Source organism: Bidens hawaiensis, unplaced genomic scaffold (genome assembly GCF_021521415.1).
Source record: "Bidens hawaiensis isolate Kalapana, Puna unplaced genomic scaffold, B.hawaiensis_p1.1 tig00028432_1, whole genome shotgun sequence".
Taxonomy (NCBI): domain Eukaryota; kingdom Viridiplantae; phylum Streptophyta; class Magnoliopsida; order Asterales; family Asteraceae; genus Bidens; species Bidens hawaiensis.
This window is the reverse complement of record NW_027494634.1, coordinates 143,496-158,341: the sequence shown is the minus strand read 5'-3', so window position 1 is coordinate 158,341 and position 14,846 is coordinate 143,496. Positions and strand designations below refer to the sequence as shown.

General features: G+C 33.6%; 2 pseudogenes across 1 annotated transcript; one reads left to right on the top strand and one right to left on the bottom strand.

Annotated features, from left to right (window-relative positions):
* Positions 1–230: 230 nt before the first annotated feature.
* Positions 231–1,868, bottom strand: LOC143576954 (putative trehalose-phosphate phosphatase 6; annotated as a pseudogene).
* A 2,331-nt stretch (positions 1,869–4,199) lies between these two features.
* LOC143576953 (cyclic nucleotide-gated ion channel 1-like) lies at positions 4,200–9,695 on the top strand (annotated as a pseudogene). Its single transcript, XR_013143029.1, has 7 exons — positions 4,200–4,220; positions 7,122–7,673; positions 7,773–7,985; positions 8,087–8,388; positions 8,476–8,587; positions 8,685–8,921; positions 8,997–9,695. The product of XR_013143029.1 is annotated as a cyclic nucleotide-gated ion channel 1-like (transcript).
* The last annotated feature ends 5,151 nt before the right edge of the window (positions 9,696–14,846 follow it).

The window sequence follows — 14,846 nt, the reverse complement described above, 5'->3', positions numbered from 1 at the left end:
CTTTGTTTCTATATATGTTTTTAGTCAGGATTTTTGTTGCACAATGGTATTAAAAACACTTACACCAACAGGAATATACAGGGCTAGATAACTTAGATTACAAACTCCAGCTCCTATTCCTAGCGAGAAGCACTGCTTTTAAAAAACGTCCTTCATGCTTATGGCTAGCTAGGATACTAGCATTAAATAATATGCACAATGCAAATGCCATTGGCCTTGGATGGACGTGATCAATGTACGTTGTTAGAACCCCATCTACCTAAGCGAATCAAGAAAGAGAGTACTTCAGATGGATCGTGAAGCGAGTGGTAGGCCATTGTCTTCCTCGGTTTAGATGAAACTACAATCGGGTATCCTTCACCTCTTTCCCTTAAAGCCTGAAATAACATTAACTTCTTATTTCTTCAAACCTTGCATCGGTTTATATAACTCATTGAAAAAGCAATCAACGATACATATAGGCAAGGCGCTATTGCTATCGTCTCAGATATATAGGCAAGACGTTACCTAACCCCAAGTTGGGGAGTAAAACATGACAATATATATAGGCAAGAGAAGTATGTATGTATGCATACCTTGAAAGCATCCTCGTCGGTTCTATCATCTCCGATATAGAGGCAAGACGTTATCAAACCCCAAGTTGTGGAGTAAATACTCAAGGGCGTGACCTTTGTTCCAGTCGATGGAAGGCCGGATTTCCAACACCTTTTTGCCACTCGTCATGTGAAATTCTGGATAATTTACAAGCAACGACTCCACTTCCTCTTCTAATCTCTCGTATTCCTCATCTTTAACGTGACGATAATGGACAGAAAGACAAAACCTGTTATCCTCGATCACGACTCCACGTATGCTTTTCGTCCTCTCCGTTATTTCAACTAACATCTGTCCATCCGATTTATTATTTGTTATTTCATTTGTATGAAACATGACAACAATGGTGTTTTGTGAATTTGTGCTAGCCATATATACGTACGTACCTTTTTAATCGCGGGCAGAAAGTCTTTAGCAGGTTGGAAGACGACGAACTCGTTTCCCTGAGCCATCAGAAGTAAGACAAAGGATTTCTGTGCACTTTAATTCATAGCAAATGAAATATTAAAGTACCTCTTCATCAATGGTTTTATGATGATATTTTTCATCATATGAGTTGTTTGTTTGGGCTGGTCCCATGGTATCCATCCCATGACTCCCTGAATAGTACACCTCTCTTAATTTTACAAAGCTATAAACCTGAATTAAAGAGCATGTTCAGTTTCACCATTAATATTATACATTCTTTTAATTTTATGCAATTCATATACCTTTTCACGACTCCTGCCGCTGATAATAGCTGTCGGAAAGTGCTTAGAAACATCCCGAACAGCTGCACGCATCTGGTTGATAGCACAAACCATTAATTAATATACACATCAAACTAACATATATGATAAAGAGATGAATAAATATATGTTTTTATAATGGAAAAATTACCAGTTTAATCAAAGTACCTGATCAGACATGTAGGCACGATCAGGATCACATACGATGGGTGATAACGTGCCATCATAATCCAAGAAAACAACTATCTGTTTTCCCTTTGAAGCATTAATCATCTGTTGAAAGGAGCTTATAGCAGAAGGATGTTCTTTCTATCAATTTAAGACCCAACAAAATATTAATTATTCAAGTATCTATATCAGGTGCTAGTCCATAATTAGATAAATGCAAATATACAATACAGAAATTAATTGACATACCAACCAAGAAATATAGTTTTCATCCACATGATCATGTCGAGCTTTGGACATGGATTCAGAATCAGATTTTAGCCATCTTTGCATGCCCATCGCCTCGTAAACCTTAGCCGCAATGGCCACTAGCACCATCTAAACAAATTACAAGAAAATATCTAATAAAATATCATGTCTTTGTACATATTTAATAAAGTTGGCCTTCTTTTTAAAGTTCCCAATATAGAAGACAACAAACGTACCTAACAATCTAATATGAGAAATGAAGTATATGGCAAGGAACTCCAACTCTAAACAACATGCATATATACAAGGGGCCCTGGTGTTTAACGAATTAATGTTAATGGTGGTGCATATAACTGCTGTCACTAACCACAAGACAGATCACGTACGTATCAATATCTGTTTACAAGTGTATGGATGTGGTTGACTGACTAAAAGGGGACCCCACACTGATCAATTGATCATGTATGTTAGGGTGGTCTGGTCTGTGAATTGAACAAATTATATGCATGGTACTGTTGGTCATGCATGTGCCATTAGTATCATTAATTATTACATATATAGCTGCCGCCCATCGTTTGATTATACATATTTGAAATGGTTTCTTTATGAGATTAATTGAGTGTTAATTTTATGTAAGTTTCGTGTTATGATGGATTTACAGGTGTCTCGTGAATCTCTTTCAAACAAAAGTGTCCTGATGATGATATATATTCTCGAAATCTAATTCGGATAATTCAAAAAGGTTAAAAAACAAGTATGCACGACGCAATACTTTGTGAAAAGTTGACACTTAAAACAATTAGTAGTTAATTTAATTTCCCTAAGCAATAACTATGTTAGTGCAGGATGAACTGGGTACGGAACCAATACTTTTAAAATTAAGTAATTCAATCTCTATCGGTTTAACATAAAAGACTTTCTAGTCTTAAGTTTTATTTTATTTTATTTTATTTTTTTTTTCCATGTCCATTGAATTATGATTTCCACTTAAGATGTTCAAATGTATCCCTTAAGAATCTCTCGGTATTCAAAGTAAAATAACATAATTGCCAAAGACAATATTGAACATAAAGAAACATAAGTGTGACTTCATGCACTGAAATGAATTGAGTCATTGTCGCTGATCACTTAGCTTGCGAATATAAAATATTATATTCTCGAATATAATCTGTTGCTATTTTTAAATGATCAAGGGGACAAAGTAATACTTAAACTGATAATGAAGTAATAAACAATAAGTTATGTGCATATGGTTTAATATTTAAACTGTTTTGAGGTGAACAGGTGTAAGGTATTCAGTGGCACTGTTATAAAATAAAGGTCACTGACCCAGAATATATATATTGATATATTAACAATATATAAGTATTCTTAAAATAAAGGTCAATAAATTTACAGGTCTAGCTAGTTGGAAATTTTGTCGTATTTTGATTGTAATTTCACCAAACACGGACATGATAATTTGTTTATAGCAGTCAGTTTGACATAATCATATATACTCAAAATAAAATAGCTAAATAACTCGACGCTCAATACTCAATAATACCGTAATTGTTTGGTAGAAAATAGGGATAATTAGTGGACCTAAAGAAAAGGAAATACAATGCCAGAGCAGCCTATTAATTATTAATTTCTTAAAGCCTCACGTTATAGCAAACCAAATTCGAGTATGATTAAAATAAGAAGTTAGTGTTTTCTAACAAGTGTCAACCCTTAACACCTTATATCTAATGGTCCATATCTCTTCTTAGAAAACACTAGATACGCTCCAAGTAGTTTACACAAACACAACTTAGGTATTTGGCTGGTTCGGTGTCCACATATATATATATAGATAATAAATTTCAAATTAGTCGCAATTAGCAAATTAATTGTAAGCATTCTGAGTTAAACCTTGATTTGCAACACATAAAAAGAGTTGAATCGTATCAGACGTAGCCCGGCCCACGAGAGATTTATAGCAAAAACTTTGAGCCCCTACTTTTCTAAGACTCAATCCACACATTTTCCAAATATTAATTGAGATAAAAGTGTTCAAATGGTGAGTGAATGTACCTTATGCCTTTAGGTTGGTTTGTGCTAATATTATATATATTATAATTATAATCATAAGTACGTATGTGATGGGTAATGATGAGATGATCAACAACATGACGTGGCTGTCTAAGATGAGTGTATCATAATATGATGATGATGATCTAATCTCTCTCACAAAATGTTTTTTTAATGTTTTAACAAATTTCACACGCATTTTTGTTTATTTTGTTAAAACTTATAAAATATAATGTTTTATAAACATTTGAATATACCGTTGTAATATACTTATTTTTATCTACGTTTTGGTGTAGCTTGAATTCAAAATGGAATCGTGCGTAACTAGGCCTGTAAACGAACCGAACGTTCGGTGAATTTTCGTGAACCGTTCGGCAGTAAGTTCGTTTATTTAATAAACGAACGAACATGAACAAAAAAATTGTGTTCGTTTAATTAAACGAACAAACATGAACACATGTTCCGTTCGTTCATTTATGTTCATGAACGTTCGTTTATTTAAGTTTGTTCATGTCTGTTTAATTATGTTCATTTATGTATTAATAGAAAATAATTAAATATTATCTAGATAGGTAGTCTGCTTAAAGGTTTTATATTTGTTAATTTGTGTTCATTTAAGTGTTTTCATTTAAGTTCGTTTATGTTTGTTTGTGTTCATTTACATTTGTTCATGTATGTTCGTTTAGATTTTAAACAAATGAACACAAATGTCCCTTTTTAAATAGACAAACATTAACATAAATATTTGTTCGATTAAGTGTCCGTTGTCTTTTAAAGTTAACTGAACGAACACGAACATGCCCTTGTTCGTGTTCATTCGATTCGTTTACAAGCTTTCATTATTTACATTGATGAATACATCGCTCTCAATATCTAGGCTCTGCTGATTTTATTTGTGTTCGTGAACACATTAATTTCCTTAATGAACGAACACAAACACAAAATCTCGTTCGACAAGTGTTCGTGAACCGTTCATGAACACATTATTTTCTTAACGAACGGACATGAACAAGGCCTTGTTCGTGTTCGTTCTGTTCGTTTACAGCCCTATGCGTAACAACATACAAGTTCTACATTTCAGTCTAGTTTTACGAGTTAACATGCTACAATGCACGTGCGCGGTTCAAGGTTTTCACCTCAATGAATTGTTCGGTTTAATGGCCCCTCCACAAAAGCACATGTTCTAAATACTAGTGTTTGTGTGTGTGTAGAGAGAGAGAGAGAGAGAGGGAGAGAGAGAGAGAGATTGAATGCGGTATCACATAAAAATTTCCTTGCGACGTTAAATATGAATCTCACATGTGATCATATTGGGTGGTCTTGGTGCAATTGGTGGTCTCAGTAGTAATGCTGAGTTGAAAAGGCCCATACTATAGATTGCGTAATGTGTTATCAAGTACATACTCATTAATAGTTAGCGTGCTTATTATCATCTATTTTAGGGAATGTATCATCAATACGTAATAACTCATGACCTTGTGATCTAGTGGTCTAGTGTTCTTCCTTCAAATGTGAGGTGATTGATTCGAATTCATCTAGTGGTCTAGTATTCTTCCTTCAAATGTGAGGTGATTGATTCGAATTCTTTCGGTTACAAGGGTTGAAGGATTTTAGGTGAAAATTTTGTTATTAAAAAAAAAGGTGACGTATAACCAAGCATAGTCAACTCATTAACACTTAACATGACTTATTATCATCTAATAAGCCTCATCATAATGAATCAACCTTGTATCACCAAGTATAACTAACTACACCTAACATAACCTTTGCTAAATGTATGTCGTAAAAAAACCGCAACTAATCAACAATCGTATATCTTGTTGCTAAAATTTTCATATGTTTATTTTTGCCACGAATAGGTATTAGCATCAACCATTTTATCTCATGTCCATGCCATAGTGTGTTTTTAGTGACACTTTTTTTGCCATTGCTAAAAGTCCTTTGTATAGTAGTGAACGAGTTTAACATGACGATACATGCTTAATCATGATGAATTGTTTTATTAGACTATATAGAAATAATTAACATGTACACTTATTAAGCATCTTGTTGCAATAGATGTCATACTTGACTAAATTGGTCCCAATACAATCTATTTAACATGACGATACATGTCTTGTCGTCCCTATATATAGTTATGGCCACATAATCATAACATAGGTTTATCGGCCAATTACTTAAACATCAAGACATGTGTTTATTGAAAAATTAGTTATAATCATGACATGTTACACCAACGAATTAGTTTGACATCTTGACATGCGTAATTAATGATTGACAGTTAGTTTTTATCTCTCACTATTAAGTTATAAGTACTTGTTAAACAAAACTATATATAATTTAAAAGTATCATATGGTTATCTATAATCTATCCAATATTGTGCATTAATGTGACTTGTCGTAAACTGCATAAATTCGAAAAACCTTCCATACCCATTACAATACAAAGCCCTCAAAATTAATCTTTCTGTGTGTACGTCACTTATCGTTCATCATCATATATACTTTGTTCAACATCTGTTCTTGTACGATCTTTTATGTTCTGTGATTTTATAATTAGTTTTAGTAGTTTCTGTGTTTATGGTTAGTTAAATCTATGCCTACTTAGTTAGTTTCTTGTGTCAGTTATATCATAGTATTAATTATCAAGTCAGTGAACCATAAACACATAAGTTGTTTATGTTCATCAGATTAACTGCTAATTGAATCGGTTTAAGATTAATCTCTTTTAGGGGTACATAAGTTGTTTATTTTTTTCACGATAAATTTCATGTATATGTAAAACTGATATAACTTTGTTCTAGTTGGGAATATAAACATTTGGGCATGTGAACTTTATAATTTATATTAACACAAAACTTGCTAATCATCATTTCTATCCGTAGGCTTTAGTTGAAGCACAGATTGTATGTGTAATTGATATTCAGTTTAGTTTATGGCTTCAAACGTATGTTATACGCCATACATGCTATCTCTTGCATGTGCTACTTGCTTTTGTATCTGTTGATGTTTCCGTTTGTTTAGTTATTATGCTAATGGGAAATTTTGAATACCTCTGGTGATCTAAATGAGTTTTTTATGCGCATCTCAGGTACGTTGTGCACTTTCAGCATTCTGAGTCAGTTGAAGGTGCCTTTTTTATTTGACGAGTTTAGCGCTTGATGTTGTAGTTTAAACTCTTTTCTGGCATATCAATGAATTAATCATTTCCCCCAAAGTTGGCAAGGTTAGCCCTTGTGTAGAATGTTTCACTTGAATTATTAGTCTATTTAAGTTTTGCTAACATGTGAGTTATCTTTAACATATATTACTTTATAATAATGTGGCCAGTATGAGGACTGCAAATCAGAGAAAAACAGCAATGGAGGTTCTGAACAGATTTAGAACGTCCTTAGGTTCAGTTTCCAGTGGGTTCCGGAAAGGCTTGGAACATGGTTCTGGAGGGGTTGAGAGGTTGAAACGGTCAATGCAATCGCGTTCTCGTTCATTAAACAGGATTCTAAGTAGAGACCATGGTTCCAGGAAGAAAGTGCTTAACCCACAAGGGAAATTTTTGCAGAAGTGGAACAAAATATTTGTGTTGTCATGTGTGATTGCTGTTTCGGTTGACCTTTATTCTTGTATATTCCAATACTGAAAGATGACATGTCCAAGTGCCTGGATTTGGACCATGGGTTGCAGATCACAGCTAGTGTTTTGCGTTCGTTCATGGATATTTTCTACATAGCTCATATCATACTTCAGTTCCGTACTGGTTTTATCGCTCCTTCTTCTAGAGTATTTGGTAGAGGTGTTCGGGTTGAAGATGCTTGGTTGATTGCAAAGAGATATATGGCATCATACTTTCTAGTTGACATTCTTGCTGTTCTTCCATTGCCACAGGTCAGAATTAGTTATGCTTATATAGATTAATAATGTTAGGAAGGGAGGTAAGCAGCCTCTTTAGGACTAAATAAACATTTGTGTCTAATTTTATCTCAGGTTGTGATTTTGATCATTATACCGACGATGAAAGGATCAAAACCCATGCACACAAAAAACTTGTTGAAGTTTGTTGTACTTCTCCAGTACATCCCGAGGATGCTTCGAATCTATCCTCTGTACAATGAGGTCACGAAAACTTCTGGCATACTTACTGAAACCGCATGGGCTGGAGCTGCTTTCAATCTCTTTCTTTACATGTTGGCTAGTCATGTAAAAGGTGGCATTATATATATTTATATCTAACCAATAACCAGTCTTTCCCTTTATGCATACATATCATCAATATAGTACATGTTTTTGATGATGTTTAGGTGTTAGGGGCCTTTTGGTACTTGTTTTCTATTGAACGTTTCGCAAGTTGCTGGCAAGAGACGTGCAGGAATACCTCAGCAGGTGCATTGGGATGCTTGATTGCTTCGTTTTCTTGTGATGATATGGAGGATCTGTCACTTAAAGCCGCATATTTGAATAAATGTTGCCCTATTGTGGAAATGGATAATCCTCCTTATGATTTTGGAATGTTTCTTCCTGCACTTCAATCTGGTGTTGTGAGCACAACTGATTTTCCTCAAAAGTTCTTTTACTGTTTTTGGTGGGGCCTGCAAAATCTGAGGTTTGCAAAAACTGGTTGACTTTACATTGAAGTCCATAGATAATACTAATACTAATACTAATATTGTTGTGTTGGTCAACTTTGCAGTTCATTAGGCCAAAACCTGAAAACAAGCACCTATGTGTGGGAAATTTGCTTTGCAGTGTTCATATCTATATTCGGTTTGGTTTTATTCTCATTTCTCATTGGAAATATGCAGGTTGGTTGGTAACTAACTTCTGATTATATTTTTTATATAATGTTTGAAGCTGGTATTTTTTTAATGGCCTAATGGTGTGTGTGTGTGTGTGTTATAGACTTACTTGCAGTCGACAACGATAAGATTGGAGGAAATGAGGGTGAAAAGACGAGATGCAGAGCAGTGGATGTCCCATCGTATGCTTCCGGAATCTCTCAAGGAGCGAATTAGGAGGTATGAACAATATAGATGGCAGGAAACACGAGGTGTTGACGAGGATACTTTGATTCGGAACCTTCCTAAGGACCTCCGAAGGGATATAAAGCGCCATCTTTGTTTGAAACTTTTAAAAAGGGTCAGTTCTTTTCATTCCCTTGTTTGCAAGTTGCATAACCGAGTGTTTGATAAAGTACGATGTTGGTTGTTTTAGGTGCCCATGTTTGAAAAGATGGATGATCAACTAATGGATGCAATGTGTGACCGTTTGAAACTGGTTCTTTACACAGAGAACAGCTACATTGTGAGGGAAGGGGACCCAGTCGATGAGATGCTTTTTGTATTGCGAGGCAAATTATTAACTGCAACAACCAACGGTGGTCGAACGGGCTTTTTCAACTCTGACTATCTGAAACCTGGTGATTTTTGCGGTGAGGAGCTTCTTACATGGGCGTTGGACCCGCATACATCATCCAACCTCCCTACTTCTACCAGAACCGTTGAAGCACTTGAAGAAGTTGAGGCGTTCGCATTGGTGGCTGATGATTTAAAATTTGTAGCATCTCAGTTCAGAAGGCTTCACAGTAAGCAGTTACGCCACACGTTCAGGTTCTACTCGCAGCAGTGGAGGACATGGGCGGCTTGTTTCATACAGGCTGCATGGAGGCGGCATTGCAGGAAGAAATTGGAAGATTCGCTTCGGGAAGAAGAAAACAGGCTGCAAAATGCTTTGAGTGGATTTGATGAGAATGCACCTAGTTTGGGTGCAACAATGTATGCATCACGGTTTGCTGGTAATTTGCTTCGTCGTGTGAGGCGAAGTGGTGCAATGAAGAAGAGAGTTCCTGAGAAATTACCGTCGTTGATGCTTCAGAAGCCAGCAGAGCCTGATTTTACTGCTGCAGTAGTTTAAGGAAATTAGTTTGGTTTATGTTAATATAATTATTTGTGTTGTACAAGGAGGACATATGTAGTAAAAGAATCTCGGGTGATTTTTTTACCATTAACACGTTTGTAAAACTGTAGATACATCTTGAAGTGTAACTTAAGCATGCACTATGAGTCAGGAACAAGTTAATAGACATATGTTTGTCACATCGCATGTCTTCTTAATGATTTTTTTTTATTGGGTGGTTTATATGTCTTCTTAATGCTTTTTTTTTTTGGGTGGTTTAATAAAAAATAGATAAGTTTTTTGTATTAATTTTTATTTTTGAATAGTTCCACCGAAGACGGTAAAAATGAAAGAAAGAAAGGTGTAGTATATGTTCCAACAACCTTAAGGTTGTCGTAAGACACAGCACGATAGACATGATGATATGTGATACTAAACACGAACACGACACAATAACTATTTGAGTCATTTTTTTCAAGTATGAACCCGTGTTAACTTGTTAATATCTATTAAGGGATCTGTTTAAAAACACAATGAATAATACATGTGCAATGAAACAAAAATTTTCACAATGAGCATAAAAATCGTAATGCATAACCTATGATATATTTGAAACAAAAAACTACAAACAAACCATAGAAGCAAATCGTAACATCCATTAAAAATATATCGGGTTCTAAGTGTAACGGCTAATCTACCTATACTATTAAAGCAATAGGCTTTTTGGACAAGTGGCATCTACCCTTTGGTTCATTACTATAGTTTTCATTCATACTAAGCCTTCTCAAATTTTCTAGCTAATTAAATAATTCAAAAATAAATATATTATTCAAAAGTAAACAATTCAATTAATACGTTAATGTTAATGATTATGATATTAAATAAAATAGTAACTCCTAATTTATATGTGAAAAGTTGAATACTATTTACACATTTTGTTCATATACATTCAACGCACAATGCTGATGGGTTAGACACTTTTACATTAACGATTTTATAATCCTCTATGTCGTTTGAAGTTAACCGTTATTCTTCGTATCTAGTAGACTAAGGTATGTTATTTATGTTTACCGGTAATGTTTATAATTTCCATGTTTTTTCAATTACATTATGAACATCCAATAGAAAAGGCCACAATTGTGACTAAACTTAATACTCTATGTTGTCCCGTTTTACAAATTGTTATGTTTTGTGTATTAAAATCCTTCATTAAATCATCAACATAATAAGACAACACGCCATATACGTTTTTTTCTGTCAACATTTATGGTGTTCCTCATTTTCATATGGTAACCTTGTTATATTATATTACAAACTAGGATAGTGGCACGTGTTATACACGGGTGGAAAAAATTTCAAATGTCATATATATATGTGTGTGTGTGTGTGTGTGTGTGTGTGTGTGTGTAGCTATCATAAGAATTCTTTACATTGTTTTCTGTAAAACCACAAGATGTAGGAAAAATATGTATAAATGGGGTGAATGAGAAACTGTATAAATATTCAAAATCATTGAATTGCTAAAGTAATAGTCATATTAAAAAAGGTAGCAAAAATTAGTTATAAATAATTAATTGTAGTCAAAATCGGTTTTTAAATCATTTGAAAGGAAATAGTTGGTTATGATTCTAGAAAACATTAATTAGTGAGGTTATGATTCTAAAAAATATTAATTAGTGAATTATGTGGCAAATCTATAGATGGAAACGACCTTGTAAGCTTATGTGGGCATCCTATTTAAAGGCCATGTGGATATCTTTTTTTGCTTTAATAGTATAGTAAGAAAATTAGCATTAGGATTAAAATTAATTGATTAATTATGTGAAAATTATAAGCATGCAAAGTGGATGACATAGAACATTAGGTGGACACCTTAGGAGAAGAACAAGCGGACAAATTGATTTTCCTTTAATATATTAGTTAGATGTATTAAAGTCAAAGTAAATGTTAAGGCGTGTCTTGGCAACCAACATGTATTTATTCCTTTTGTTTTTGACACTTTTGGTTTCCTCGTGCTTGAAGCTGTGAAGTTATTTACCCATGTTCAGCAAGTCATGCATAGTAATGTTATGACTCGTATATCAGCAAATGTAGTTTTTAGAAGATTCGGTTTTGCAATTCAAAAGGGGGTAGAGGCGCAGCTTGTTGCCCGCTTGCCTTCTGTTTTGGTGTAATCTAAACATTGAAATTTTTTATATTTAGGTTGGTTAAAAAAATTTAAGTTATGAATTCAAAACTTTAAATGATAAGTTTGACCAATGCTTGTGTTATATATTGTTTTAAATGTTAATTAGCATTAGGATTAAAATTAATTGATTAATTATGTGAAAATTATAAGCATGGAAAATGGATGACATGAAACATTAGGTGGACACCCTAGGAAAATGACAAGTTGACAAATTGATTTTGCTTTAATATATTAATTAGATGTCTTCAAAATCAAAGAAACGTAATTTAATTTGTTCAATCATCCTTTTCCAATAAGTGAAGTAATTCAAATAGTTAGTCATTTTAATGTTCTTTATTTTACCTTTCAAATGCTATATAATAATGTTTGTTTTTTAATACAAGTACAGTGCCAACGGCAAAAGAACCACTGATTAGCATTTCGAACGATAAAAATTTATTTATAGCACTTTAATACAGTAACGTATATTTAAATTGATAGCATTTTTTGGATCCATTATAAATACTTATCTAATTCGCCTAAATCCAATTATATTGTAACTTTTATATAACGTGTACGTATTTTCCAACATGATGCTTCGTAAGGACGACTGACATGATAAGTTTCAGATATTCTTTGACAATATAATTTCTTATGTTAAGTTCTTAAGTTTTATATTATGTGTTTGAGGTATTTGTTATCACATTTATTGTGAAATATATATGTTTTTTCATGTTTATATGATTTTACATTACATTTATTTGTGTATTTAAGTTACGTACGTAATAAATATCACGTTGACTTCCCAAAAAATATACTACAAATGATCTTTTTATTTAAATTATGTGTTTGTTAGACGATTTATATATATTTCCACCCATGTCAATTAATTTAAATATGACTTTAGGTTTAAAACGGTACTAGGTTTGTTTGTGAGGTTGACCAGAGAAAGAAAGGAAGAATCTGGGTGGGTGGCTCGTGGTAGCCACACTCCTCTTCTCTCATCCATCAAATCTTCTTCTTCATCTTCATCTTGAATCAATAATAATAAGAATTCAAAAAGGTGAAATCTTTTATTTTATTCATTTCATATGTCTTGATCGTTCTTTTCTTCTTGGGATATATAATTATAATTATTCTTAATCGATTCTTATTATTTTTTCCCGATTCAATTTGAGACATAAAAACGTTCTTGTTCTTGAAATGAAATGTCTAGAATATGTATGTACAATCATGAGGGTCTTTGAAATGATTACTGTTATCAGCAGCAGCAGCAGGTTGGAAATCCTTCAGCTGAGCCATTTATCTATCTTATCTTGTAGATGAAGTTCGCTGCTGCACTCACCAACCATGCCCATGCCTCTATTTATGTAAGCACAGCACAGCACAGCACACTCTCTATCTAACTTATTGCTTTGCTTATCAATTCGCTAGTACCATTAATGAAAATACCCAAATTGAATAATACCTATGACATGAAAAACAAAATAACATCGGTATTGGTTAACTACAAAATTTCTCATCCCTATGGTCCGGCATGCTAACAAGTTTGGGATAGATTAAGTTGTTCTAAAATGATCTTTTTTACTTCGACTCACAACGGGTTTTGGCCAAAATGAATACGGGTCAAAATGCATGTTTGTGTGTGTACTTATATCTCTACTAATGAAAACCTCAAGTTATAAAAGTACATAGCATCAGTGATGTGATGATAACTTGGTCCTGGTTTCTTATTGTTTACGAAAAGTGTCATTCAATTTTTGTTAGTCTGAATGGTTTATGTAAGTGTATCTCAATATATGGTTGGCTGAATTCTTATGCTAACGTGTATGTAACCATTAAAATTGATCACTACTAAAAAATTATAGGGTGTTATAAAAGTTTTAAGTTCTTCCTATTGGTTCTCAAACTAGCTTACATGCATTTTAATTTTTTTAATCTTGTCATATAAAAGTTTAGGCATCAACCTTCTTGGTATTGCGTGTGTTGGTACGATAACCGTTTCATAACAGACTGATACTAACCGAACTTCCCCACCGCAACATGTGGGTAAAGCTGGCTAGTTTCAAATTAATAAGAAAAAATTAGCATAAGTTACAAAGGTAACGTGTAGGGTGATCTCAAAGAAAAAGTTAACATAAATTTAAACACTTAAAAAATTCAAAAGGTATCGTGTTTGGGGATCAACAACTAAAACATATTAAATATATTAATAGTTAGTTACAAAAAATATATATATATGATAAAAAGCAAATTGTAATGTTGCATGTTTCAAATATATTACTCAACTCTGTCACTCTACTTAGGATCATAACCCTAATAATGATCTCCTTCACACACAAATGGTGGTCAAGAAACAAAAAACAAACAAAATGTTAATTTTTTGGGTGATTCGTCGAATAGAAATATAGGATTCTATGGCTGTTTGGTTCAATCGATTGCGGGCCACTCCATTTTCAAAATCAACGTCTCTGACTTTCTTGCCCCGCTCTCTCTCTCTCTCTCTCCAGTAGAAGGCGGTGGATGGAGGTGGCAGACGAAGATGGTGATAGAAGGAGGCTACAACACACGACTGTAAATGAAGATAAGGCGGCTATGGTACAAGATTGCTCTTGGTTTGCATGTTCAATCAATAACCCATTAGACACCTGCCTCACCAACACTTTGTAAAAATATCCAGTTTGACCCATTCTTAATTTTTGACACTTACCTGCTTGTGGCAGAACTACTCGAATTTATATTTAAGTTCCTGTATTAAGAAATTGCATGCTTGCATTATGTAAGTTAACTTAGATATATTTCTTCTATACATCTACTTACTGCGCATGAGACTATTACCGTTCACGGATCCTAAATCCTAAATCCTGCAAGTTTTATTATTTCATCAAATTGTACTTGTCTTTCTTTGCAGTTTATAGTTTTGATGGCAGCATAAATGTCTTGTTATTTTTTGGCAATTAACAGATCGTTTTGGGGCCAATATTTGCAGGGCATTAACACAA